Below are 14012 nucleotides of genomic sequence, written 5' to 3'. Positions count from 1 at the left end.
TGGTCTCTGCAGGAGAATATGTCTTGTTTAGATAATATTTCAGAATGTCAAAGAGAAGTAAAAACCCTGTTTTCTGGGATAGGTAGCAACAGCTCATGGTCTCCTTGATGAGAAGTGCTATTTGATGACAGGGTCTTTTCCATGGGAACAAAATGGAGAGAAGAACTTGATTCTCTTGTTTTGAAAAGATATCATTGCAGCATATACTAATGAATCATAATTTTATTGCCTTGTACTGAAACCATTTATTGGAAAATTCATAGTAGTTAAATAAAATTATTGACTAAAACATAAATCAAGGAGAATGTTGACAGGATAAAGATAGTTAAGAAAGTCATGACATTTAAGCTGCGATCTAAAAGATGAGTAGGAGGCCAGACATGGTCCCACTCACTTGTAATCCCAGTATTTGAAAGGCTGAGACAGGAGGATCACAAGGTTCAAAGCCAGTATCAGCTACTTAATGAAGCTCTCAACAACTTAGTGAGACCTTGTTTTCCAATAAATTTTAAAGTAGGTCTGGGGGAGTTTTCCAGAGGTCAGAGGCCTCTGGGTTCCATCCCATAACCATAACCCTTAACCACAAATAAATAAATATATAAATAAATAAATAGCAGGAAATAGAAACCTGAAAATCAAGAAAGGCACATTTTAAAAAGGATATATATATATATATATATATATATATATATATATATATATATATATATTTGGAGGCTATAAAGGGATAAAATAATTTCCCTTGATTAAACAGGTGGGAATTTTGTTTGAGATCATCATCTCATAAGTGAGTAAATGAGTGAGGAAGATACACTACACAGGGGAAGTATTTTAATGTACGTGTTGAAATGTTTAAATCCAGAAAAAAGTATTCTGATTTTCATTCTGTGTGTGTTCAGAAATCAATTGAGGGTTTTGAGCAAGGAATCTATACAGTCTTAAACTTTCAGTTAGATAAAAAGAACCATCAACAATACTCAATAAAAGAAGGCAAAGTGGGCTCTCTCCTCCTCATTGGAAGACAGTCCTATTTTCTCTTCCATTGCCCGCTGTGTTCCTGACCAATCATGGTGAAAGTCAGAGTAAACAGGTATGTCCATATTGGGAGCCTTTTCACCAGGGCTGCTTTTAGCTCTGGCAAAGTGAGTATTGTCACTGTCAATGACCCTTTCATTGGTTTCAACTACACAGTCTACATATTTTAGTGTGATTCCAAGATGGCAAATTTAATGACATCATCAAGGCTAAGAATGTGAAGTTCATCATCAATGGAAAGTCCATCTCCATCTTCCAGGAGCAATCCCATCAACATCAAGTTGAGGGATGCTGGGGCTGAGTAAGTGACGGAGTCTACTGGAGTCTTTAGTGCTGTGGAGAAAGACGGGGCTCCTTTGAGGGGTGGAGTCAAAAGGATCATGATGGGAATGAAATATTAGAAGTATGGCAACTCCCTCAAAGTTGTCAGCAATACCTTTTGTACCACCAACTGCTGCTTTTACCCCTGGCCAAAGTCATCCACGAGAATTTTGGCATTTTGGAGGGATTCATGACAGCTGGCCATGAAATAGCTGCCACTCAGAAGACAGTGGATATCCCCTTTGGGAAACTCTGGGGAGATGGCCACGGGGCTGCCCAGAAAATCTTCCTGGTAGCATCCATCAGTGCCACCAAAGTTATGGGCAAGGCCATCCCTGAACAGAAAGCTCAGTGGCATGGCTTTCTGTATGCTCACCTCAAATCATGGGTCTGATTGGCCTCCTGGAGAAAGCTGCCAAATATGATAATATTAAGAAAGTGGTGAAACAGGCTTCCAAGGCCCCCCTGGGCTACTCTGAGGACCAGGTAATCTCCTGTGACTTTAACAATGACACTTACTCTTCCACCTTTGATCCCGGGGCTGGTATTGCCCTCAATGATCACTTTGTAAAGCTCATTTCCTGGCATGGCAATAAATGTGGCTACAGGCACAGGGTGATGGAACTCATGGTCCATATAACCTCCAAGTAGTAAGAGCCCCTGGATCACTAGCCTCAGCAAGAAGAAAAGAGGAAGAAAGGCCCACAGTTGTGAGGAGTCCCTGCACCAACTTGGTTTCTCAGTATACAGAGGATTTCTCCTCCTCCCAGCTTCCATCCAGGAACTCCTGAAGAAGGGGAGGGGCCTCGGGAGCCCTTCTGTCATGCACCATCAATAAAATCTACTGCACCTTGCAAAACAAATAAAGGAAAAATAAAAGGTAAAGAGACTTATCACTGAGTACCGAGGCTCTCTAAATTTTATCTCTCTAGCCAAGAAAGAATGGCCAGCATTGCAAAGTGTGCTCAATATATTAACATATTATAAGTTGTAAATTATTTTATTAGGAATTCAAACATGAAATATAATTTTGTACCACTTATATGCTTGATAATTAAGGGTAAAAGAAAACTATTCTATCAACTAAAGACAACCACAAATAATCTATAATTTTATAATTTCTAAAAATTCAATACATAATTTATTGTCAATGTAAAATAATTGAATGTTTATTTTAATGCTAAAATACATTTTGAAGAAGATATTTATATATTTTAGTTATTGTCATAATATTATAATATCCCAGCACTTCAAGATAAATGTATAAATAATTAAAATGTTTGTATATGCAAACACAGACGCACACATAGGATAATATAGCTTGTATTTTCATATCATCCCTCATCTTCTCCTGATCTCTAAGACTATTTTGAAAGGTTATTTTTCTTAAATATTTCATCTCGGATTTTATTCTGATAAGCTTTTATCATTACTGAATTTATGAGCATAGCATAATTTCTACCTTTTTAAACCCACTACCATATTTATTATATTTACTTAAAAACAATACAAACTTAATATTGCTAAATTAAACTTGATAATGAATGAAAATGAAAAAGCACATAATAAATCTACTTTGTGGAAAATTTACTCAAAGCCACATAGGTGATGGGTAATTGAAACCATGTTTGAAAAGCTATTTGAAATTCTTGCTATCTTAGTGTAATAAGAATTTTATGAAAATTGTGAAAGCCCAGGAAATAGCAATCTGCTTGAAAATATTATCTCTTCACAATAGTTGAGGAAATTGCATTTATAGTCCTGGTAATAGCAAATTATGTGAATACCTCCGTGGATGTGGCAGAAAAAGTGAAGAGGATAATCAAGAAAAGTTTGTGAATATAAGTTTGAAAGAATAAAATAAGATATTAAAAAAATTAAATTCCAGACTTAAGACAATTGCCTTATACTTCAGCGCACACACAAATCTTTGGGAATGCTGCTGTAAAGGGAAATGCATTCTTCAGAGACATTTATTTGTATGCTCCAGTTAAGCTTCAAAAATCTCAGTTGTAAAATTACTCATGGAGAATACTCTAGGAACATAACAGACCACCTCATCTTTGTTATATACTAACCTAAAATGTCTGAAAAAATTATATTTCAAAATGTTCAAATATAAAAAATATTGCATTTCCAAATCTTCAGTGAAAAATTAAAATATACTGTGTTCTTATTGACCACAAATATATATTATGTTTATAACAAGATGAGTACAAAGGGATTAATAAATTAATATTTTAGCCAGGCATGGTAACACACACTTGTAATCCAGCATTTGGGAGGCTGAGACAGAGGGATCTGGATTTGCAGACAGCTTTTTTACTTAGTGAAGCCCCTTGCAACTCACTGAGATCCTGTTTCAAAATATATAAAATAAAAAATAGGGCTAGGGGGGTAGCTCAGAAGTAAAATGCCCCTGGTTTTCATCCTCAATGCAAAAAAAAAATAATCATTTTAGTTTTATAAAAGAATCAGTTAAGTTTGAAATCACGTGTGTGTGTGTGTGTGTGTGTGTGTGTGTGTGTATTTGTGTGTGTTTCTCTGTGTGTGTGTAGTACTGGGGATTAAACCCAGGGGCATTCACCTTCAAGGTATACCCCAGGCCCATACTATATATTATTATTATTTTGTTGTCATCGTCGTTGTTGTTGTTTTTGTTGTTGTTGGTACTGGAGTTCCTGGAAACCCTTCTACCTTGGGCTACACTCCCAGACCTATTTTATACTTTTTTTTATTTTGGAAACAGGGTCTCTTAATCCAGCACAGCTGGCTTTGAACCTGTGTGATCCTCCTGTCTCCGCCTCCCAAGCGTGGGGATTACAAGCGTGTGCTACCACGCCAGGCTCCTTACTATATATTATATACAAATGATTTTACAAATGAAGTTTATAAAACTCAGATAAGGTGATTATGGAGTATAATATTGAGGACTTTACCCTCATTTAACTCTGCTTGTCACTCAAACTGAATCATTTCTGATTTATATATATATACAGAGCTTTGCTGATAGTTTTGGTAGTTTTCTAACCTGTGATCCTCCTGTCTCACCCTCTCAAGTATCCCAGGTACTGGGGTGACAGGTATGAGCCACCAAGCCCAGCTTGAAATCTTTAAAGTTGGGTTTGGAGCAAAAGATTAGCAAATTTTATGAATTAATAATTACCTGATGAAGGACAGGAGATATAATTAAGGATGAAATTGATAAAGAATAGAATAAACAATTGTTTTGATTGTGTGTGTGTGTGTGTATGTGTGAAAGAGAGAGAGAGAGAGAGAGAGAGAGAGAGAGAGAGAGAGAGAGAGAGAGAGAGAGAGAGAAGACTTAAAAGCAAAAAATGAGCAAAATGGGAGAAGCACTGAACATTCACTTCCAGGAGAGCTGGAATGATTCAGTTTGAGTAGAAAGCAGAATTAAATGAGGGTAAAATTTTCAGTATCATATTTTCTATTCACCTTATAATCTATGAGTTTTATAAACCTCATTTGGAGAATTGTTTGTGTATAATAATACATTCAAAAGTTTGTTGTAGCTTTTATCATAAAATTACTGAAAATGTTGTTGTTACTATTGATAGTGGTGAATGTAGTTGTGCTATTCTGAATAAGATAACATTCTCATTACTAGTCTTGTCCTACTATATTTTTGCAGTCATTTGTACTGATCCCATAGACATTGAAATAATAATAGAGAACCATTTTTATCAATCTATGCTCAAAATTTAACAAATTACATTCAATAGACCAGTTGTTTTTAGGACACATTCCAAAACTTATTCCACATTGAAAAAGTATTTGATCTTTCAGCCCCAGTCCCATGTCAATCACAATGATTTTACCTGGCAGGTATTATGGGGGAAAGCAGCTCTCCCCACTCTAGCCTTGGTGCACAGACAACATAGCCAGGACTCTTCATGAACCCTTGACCCCTGCCATGACAGGCCATGCCTTGAGCCATATCTACACTTCTAGTCACTGAGTCTGCATGCAGAGGCCTCTGCATGAGGGGAGGGGAGTCAGCTGACACACTATTTAGCAACTCAGCTGACATCTACTTATTGGGGAACCTTGAGACACTTTTCCATGCTAGCTCAGTAACTATATACCTTTCCCTTTCCCCTGGCTTCCTCCATCAGTAACATGGCAGGGACCTTTTGTTTGGGGTTCCTCAGAACTGAGACAACCCTCTGACAGAGTGGACCCATCTTGTACTTACTCAGTACTGTACCATTTGGACAAATGGAACATTTTAGGAGCTGGCAGGAGGATTTCAATTAATTTGTGTAAATACTCTTTTGTCAAAGAGGGAAAACAAAGCATATATCCCCACTCCTTAAATGTGACAAGGAGAGGAGAATGCAGTAGAGAAATTTAATTAGTACTAATTCAATCCTGAGGCCATGGTAAACATCAACAGTCAGGAATCATGTCAATAGTGTGTACCCTCCATATGATGTGATAATGGTGCTTTGAATCTCCAATCTTCCTTCTCAAAACATTTAACTCAAATCTAATCATAAGAAGAAAAAGCATCAAACAAATTATAATGCAGAAAAAGCCTACAAAATAATTGATCAGTCAGTATTCATCAAAACTGTCTAAGTACCCCCAAAAACCTAAAAAATATTTGACTACTAAGAAAAAGCAAAGGCTACATGTCTAGTAAGTGGAATGTGATGTCTTGATGGTATCACAGAAGATAACAAGTATCAGTTATTTGGTAAAATATCCTAATGAAGTAGAGACTTAATACACCAATTGTTCATTACTTATAATAAATATACCATTGTAATATAAGATGTTAAAAATTGGGAAATCTGAGAGTGGACTTAATTCAATTTATTGTGTTAATTTTGTGACTTTTCTGAAAACATATAACTATTCTAAAATTCTAAATACAAATTTTTTTATCTGGGCAGGGTGGCACAAACCTGTATTCCAGGACTTGGGAGGCCATGTGAAAGGGATCACAGGTGCATGATCAGCAGCATAGAGAGACCCTCTGCAACTTAGTGAAACCTTGTTTTCAAATAAAAAATAAAACAGGGTACAGATGTATCACAGAGGAAGACCCCTGGATTCAATCCCCAGCACCACACACTAACACACACACACACACACACACACACACACACACACACACACACACACTTTAAGTTTTTTATATAAGCACCACATTATCAGAACATAAATATAAAATTCTCTTTTAAATGTAGGTAAAATATACTGCCTTCTCCACCCACAAGCCCAGAATTTACTCTTTGAAACACCCCTTCCACACACATATGCCACGCCCATCATCAACCTAAAGCACTGCATTGTGGAAGGATGCATTGGATAACATGTTAGTCCAATGTCACATACACAAAATAACTTCTTTGTTTGAATGGAAGTTGGAACTAAAGCAAAAGCTACAAAGAATATGGAAAATCCTGCTAACCAGAGAGGCAGAGAAGACTGGCACTGTGGAAGGATGCATTGGATAACATGTTAGTCCAATGTCACATACACAAGATAAATTCTTTGTTTGAATGGAAGTTGGAAATAAAGCAAAAGCTACAAAGACTATGGACAATCCTGCTAACCAGAGAGGCAGAGAAGACTGGCAAGGTAAAAGATAAAGCCAAAATGTAGGAGGTGACATACAAGAGTCAGAGAATAGACAGATACATTTTCTTTTCATTTTTCATTTTCCAACAGGTATAACATGCAATAGCTGGTTTAACAGGAAGATTGGGTTTTTTCTTGTATAGAAGTATGATTAAAATCCATAAAAATGTGCTTAAGAGAAAACTGTCATTCATTTAGATAGAGATATTTTAGATATGGTTCTTATAAAAATATTTTGAATGCCTTTTTTAGGATTCCTGGTCTAGGGCTTCTAGTGGACTTTATACTTCTTATTTTATGGAGATTTCTTCTGCCTCTGATCTATGTGGTTTGTAGAAGAATATTTTATTATACTCAAACCCAAAATCTGTATGTTATCGTGAAGTTAATTTTGGAAAATGACTATGTCATTCACTTTATTTATCTTAAGGTAGAAGCATTTGTCTTACTACATAAGATTTTTTTTTAGCATTGCTACAAAATCAAGTTAGAACCTTTCAAAATCTTATCAGAATTGCCACTCCCTAGGCTTCCCAGCTTTGTATACTTGTTTCTCTTGCTTCCACATAATAGAATGATGCAGCTTTTCCTTTATGTGTGTCAGTGTGCCATTGCTTCTGTGAGCTGCCCTTTTCAAACACTGTTCCTTTTCTAAGATTTGCATTAATTCCTCTTTACCCCTAAAGTTCATAGACTCCATTCCTTAAGAGATCACTTACAGAGAAAACACTAATTACTCTGGGCTTATAATATTCAGAGGCCACCCCTAGTTCAATTCTTATAACTGCAGATCCAGATGCCAGTTACTTATGCCTATGGATATGCTGTGTAGTAATATCTAATTCCACAGCTCCAAAATTATATTCTTCTTCAACTCAGTGACCTTTATGCTTGTTATTATTAACTTGCACGATACTACTGACCACAAGCCCCAAACCCAGCTATCATCACTATCATCATCACTATCTTTCTTTTTGTTTTGCATTTTAAAAATATGATGTTACCCAAAACTGAAGTGGCATTCATATACCTGTTTTTACTGTTTTAATCAACTACTACCTTAAATAATTCTTTTTTTATTGGTGCATTGTAGTCATGCAACTTACTGGAGTACAAGATGGTAGAGGCATACATGCACACATCACTCATTTAGCCATTCTGTTTTCCACATATCACATATTAACAAAGAGCCTTGAGTCTTCAGGGAAAAGAGACTTTCTTTTTTTTTAATTTTATTTATTTATTTTTTTATTGGTGCATTATATTCATACAACTTATTGGGGTAAAAAACTTGTGTGTACAAACATGTACTCATCGCTGATTTAACCCCTACCCAAATACCACCCCATTCCCTCCCCGTCCCTCCCTCCCTTGCTTGGCTTAGTGATTGACTTCGATATGTTTAAGTACATTGTGTGCTTTAGAGATTTTTCTCTTCCCCCTCCTTTCTCTTCCTTTAGGTTGTCTTGTTTGCTCCTCGAAAAGAGACTTTCTATTAGCCTACTTCCTCATATTTACCTCCTATCCTCTCTTGGTAAGTAATGCTGATAAAGAACAGTAACCACATTCAATTGGGATTTCGAAGAGAATTAAATGAAGCGACTAGAGTCAAATTTAATGTGAAGCTAATGAGGTTTAAACTGCAGGCCCTGGTTTTCAGGAGTATCTGGGAGGTTTGGGAGCTGCTGAGCACTGGAGTGTTCTGAATGGAAAGGGACAACCTGCTTGCAATCAGGAATCATTGTGGTAAGCATGTCTGATAAAGGGCCCACCAGAATTTTAGAAGAAAGGAATTTCCATTTCTAAGTCTACGGTAATTTCAAACCTAAATATATATTTTCTCATACATAAATTGGATGTTTCTAATTTTGTGCTGTTTTTCTAAAAGCAAAATCTCCAACTTGTACAAGTTTCAGGCTCCATAGAGCCTATGTCTACCCATGAAAAAGAGTAATTCAAGATGTGTGGACAAATTTAGAGAATCCAAGATGTGGAACTGTAGCAAATAGATAAATAGCATTAGAAAATCATCATAGTTTTATCAAAACTGTGTGAAGGGAAGGTTCCTGGATGGAACAACTGAAATATAATTTAAAATAATTTACTAGTGGGGTGTGGTGGCACATGCCTTTAATCCCAGTATTTGGGAGTCTTAGACAGTAGGATTACAGTACTTTAGTGACACTTATTTTTTAAATAAAAAGTAAAATAGGCTGAAGGTGTGGCTCATAGAGTGTTATAACACAGCCTGTACCACAAAATAAAATAAAATAAAATAAAATAAAGTACAAAAAAGCCATTTATGTGAATTGCAACCTCTGCAAGTCTCTAAATATTTCTCATTTTCTACAATGCTTTTAAATAAACTTTTATTTCAAGACACTTTATAATTACAAAATCATGATAAGTGTACTAATGTTTTCCACATAACTCAGTTTTCTCATTTTCAGTATTTATGAGTAGAGTACTTTTGTTATCATTAATAAACCAGTGTTGACACCTTATGGTCTATACTTCATTCAGATTTCCCTAATGTCCTTTTGTTTTGTTTTTTTTACATCCTTTTCAGGATTTCTCATTATATTTAGGAGTGATGTATCTTTAGAGACATTGTTGGCTGAACAGTTTTTCACATTTGCTTTGTCTCTGATGGTGTTTATATTTTTGAAAAACATTTGTCAAGTATTTCGTAAAATGTTCCTGTATTTTTTTTATTTTTTATCAATTATTTTAGTAAACTTTATTCCTGAGAAGAAAACCACAGTGGTGATACACCATCATAATCACAAAACATAAATGATTCATATTATCAATATGGTTTATATTTGTTGATGCTGACCTGGATCACTTGGCTGAAATAGAGTTGGACAGAGTTTTCCATTGTGAAGTTATTATTTTTCTCTTTGTTTAAATGTGGTCAATACAGTGCTATTTAGAATAAACTCACTATGTATGATTTATACTTCTGGGATGAATGAAATATGAGCCCTATCCTTAAAGGTGAAGTATATACAAAAAGGACTTAAAAATATATACTCAGGGAAAAATTTACCTATTCATATAACACATAAATATATACATATATATGTTTGTTCTCATGAATATTTATTTGATATTTTGAGTTGTTAGCCTATACAATACTATTTGTTGCTTAAATTTTTATAAGTTTATTTATAAGGGGTTCTTACTTAATTCCTATTCATTGTGATGTATACCCCTGTATACCCCTAATTGTGGTTTTCTTTCATCTGATTTTTTCTAGTTTTGTTTTTCTTGTTCTTGATACATATATTTTTATTTTTATAGAGAACTGATTACACACACATGCACACACATATATAAATAAGATATTATATAAATATGTATATATATAATGTTTTTTGTCCCAGTACTAGAATCATCTGTATCTACAGGAAGACTTGTTTCATTTTAAAGAATTGAATTAAATTGTAAATCAAGATATGAAAGTTAAGTTTGCTCATTGGTGTGGGAAAGGAAGAATATATATATATATATATATATATATATATATATATATATATATGCCAACCTATGTACACACACATACTTAGTATTTATTTATTCTATGTCTATATTAAGCTAAATATCACTTTATATTGATATCTCTATTTCTACTTCATTGGTACATAGGTCCTTAGAGCCTCTTCCTCCTGAGTGTATATACTTTCCCACTATAGAGTCAGGAAAGTTTTTTTCAACTATTCACCATCCATTTGCATGATAATGCAGTTCCAGCATTGTCAGCAATACTGACTTGTTTTCTCCTGAACGCTTGCATTCATTGTGGCATAATTAACAATAGCCAAGTTAAGGAATCTGTCTATATGTCCATCAGCACATGAGCAAATCAAGATGATGTAATACACACACACACACACACACACACACACACACACACACATACATACCATGCACACGACAAACACAATAGAGTATTATTACAGTATAAAGAAGAGTAAAATCATGTTATTTTTAGAAAAATGGATGGAACTAAAAATTAGAATGTTAATTAAAATAAGTGAAACATAGATAAGTATAGCACATTTCCCTTATATGTCATATGCTTTATTTTATCTATGGAACAGGCATAAGTTATCAACAATTCATTGATATTAGATAATTCGGGAATGAAGAAATTATGTAGAAAAAAATGAACACAGAAATATAAAGGAAGAAATACATGCAATAAAATAACAAGGTATAATGTATAATGGAAAACATAATTGTTATTATTTATCTAATGCTTACCATATGCCTGCACAGTTGTAAATGCTTGTATATATGATGGAGAAAATTATATGCTGATTATTGTTTTCATGCATATCTATTTTACATTCGATTACTCTTGTCATGTTTATATGAAAGTTTTGATGGTCATCACCTTCACATAATAATTTTATTTTTAACATTTATATGACAAATTTTTTCTTTCTACTTGCTGTTTAACTCATTTATACTTACTTTAATTATATATATGTATTATATATGTGTGTATTAAATGTACTGTGATGTTTTATGATCTTCTCTTTCTGTTCTTTCACTCTTAAATTTATTGTGCCTTTTTAGTTTTTTCATATTTCTTTGTTAGGTACTCTTTTGCATTTAGTTAATTACTAATCTACAACTTATAAGCTGTACCTACATTCATTAAAAGTAAATAAGACATTAGAATGTTTCCATTAAAAACAATAGAACCTTAAAATTCTGTCTCCTTTTATTTCCATATACTTCTTGTTTCGTTGTATATATGTGCTCAAATAACATGTGTGCATAAATATTAAGACATAAATATTAAATATAAATCTCCGCAAAACATGATACATTTCTGAAAAGATTCATTTGATGCTCCTCATGTTTTTATACCACATTTCTCCTCATGCTCCCTTATCCCTATGGGTCTGTCTTTGGTTGCCAATGAGAGAAAATCTCCCTGCAAGATTTTCTCTAATCATATCCTTACCCAACTGACTTCTTCCAGACTTCGTTTTTCTAAAAAAATTATTGTCTTTATTTATGAATAGTATTTTTACTGAGTATTGAATTCTAGGTTGGCACTGCGAAAATATCATTATATTATTTTTTGGCTTCTATTGTTTCTTTGGGGAAGATTTTCTTTGAAGGCAATATGCCTTTTGTCTATCTCTTTTTATTTTATGTCCTGGCTGTCTTTATAGTTTTCCTCTTTGTTTCTGGCAGTTTTATTATGATATTTCTTCCTTTCATTTATGTCCGTGTTGTGTGCCTGATTATTTTTGCATGAGGGCCAAAAATGATGTATGAAACATGGCAGAACAATTTGAAACTGGATGTATCCAAAAATTTTGTTTCAAGAAATCAATTAAGCAGTGGGAAGATATTCTTAATACAAACCAAGACTGACTTGGTTTGAAGCTGGCTTCAGATACTATGAGTTTCAGCCAATTTTCTATTCATTAAATGTAAGGCATACATCCCTTCAGGTCTCAACCAAAATTTCAGTGTGTAATCCCAGACTTGTCTCACATGCAGGCACCAAACTCCAACATATGTCTTCTCATTAGCCCTTTGCAAATATCCAACACTCTGTTAAATTTCTCAGTTACCATGGCTCAGGTAAATATTTAGCTAAATATTTAATAAAACGTGTAAAGAATGCAATATTAAATATTTAAGTATACCCCATATTAATATTTATTAGTAATACTGGTAAATTTTCTAGTACTGAAACTTATTTTGATCAGTGAGTGAGGTCTTTTTAATGCTTTTCTAATGAAAGTTGCAGTCTATCAAACGTCTTCATAGCAAAAATGTTATTCTCCCCAAATTAATATTATGTAGTTTTGTACAGAATACAATTCTGTAACATAGATTGGTCAAAGAGAAAGTTGATTCTTAATAAAGTTTACATATCATGCCTTGTTATTTCTATTTTTAATCGTTTTTTTTGGTGGTACTGGGGTTCCTGGAAACCCTACTACTTCCGGGCTACACCCCAAGACCTATTTTTTATATTTTTTAATTTGGAAACAGGGTCTCTTAAGCCGGCGAGTCTGGCTTTGAACCTGCGCGAATCTATCCTCCGGTCTCCACCTCCCAAGCGCGGGGATTACAAGTGTGCGCCACCATGCCCGGCTCTATTTTTACTGGTTTGACTATGCTTTCTGATGCTACTCAGAATCAGCAATTGATAAGCATTTACATTGCATTTTTGTTTTGTTTTGTTTTAAATTTTTAATGGTGCATCATAGTCATACATCTTAATGGTATACATGTCTGCCTTATTTTGTTTTTGATAGATTCATAGATTCAGTACAGAATTAAACCTACATAAATGGTTGAACAAATAAAACTAAATTAACTAATAAATATAAAGAGTAATTGTTCCTATAATAGTCAATGCTTAGGGAAAAACACAGACATCAGCCTTAAAGAAAAGATCCACAAAGAAGGATCTAAATGCCAGTAACTCACTGAATCAACAGAATTATTTAATATGTGACAATTTTAAGGTGGTTTTAAAACACAGGAAATTGAAACATTCAATTTTCTGTTTACTGAAATCCATATATAGTTATAACAATCCACCAAAGGAAATTTCAAAGGAGTTGTTATAGTTCACAATCTTTCTACATGGGAATATAAGGAAAAGCTTTTGTTGTTGCTAATTGTGTTTATGCAGAAAAATATGTGTAGATATTGTCTGCAATCTCAGTGCTTGGCAGGCTGAGACAGGAGAATCTCAGGTTTGGGGCTAGCACACAGTAACATATTAAAATCCTGTTTCAAAATTAATAGTAAAAAGGGATGTTGGTATAGATCAGTAGTAGAATGCTCCTGTGTTCAGTTCCCAGCACCAAAATAATAAATAAAGAAGAAGAAGAAGAAGAAGAAGAAGAAGAAGAAGGAGGAGGAGGAGGAGGAGGAGGAGGAGGAGGAGGAGGAGGAGGAGGAGGAGGAAGAAGAAAGACTTTGAAACCATAATGTTCTAAGAGCATTTAGAAGAAGATTTGGAAAAATAATCCATGAAATCCAAATTCATTTTATAA

At 34.2% G+C, this 14012-nt stretch overlaps 1 pseudogene across 1 annotated transcript; it reads left to right on the top strand.

Annotated features, from left to right (window-relative positions):
* Positions 1–1067: 1067 nt before the first annotated feature.
* On the top strand, positions 1068–2007 carry LOC308269982 (glyceraldehyde-3-phosphate dehydrogenase-like; annotated as a pseudogene). Its single transcript has one exon. The product of its transcript is annotated as a glyceraldehyde-3-phosphate dehydrogenase-like (transcript).
* Positions 2008–14012: the final 12005 nt, after the last annotated feature.

This window comes from Muscardinus avellanarius (assembly GCF_963383645.1).
Source record: "Muscardinus avellanarius genome assembly, chromosome: 1".
In the NCBI taxonomy this organism is placed as follows: domain Eukaryota; kingdom Metazoa; phylum Chordata; class Mammalia; order Rodentia; family Gliridae; genus Muscardinus; species Muscardinus avellanarius.
Note: the sequence above shows the minus strand (reverse complement) of the source record. Positions and strands in the feature narration are given on the sequence as shown.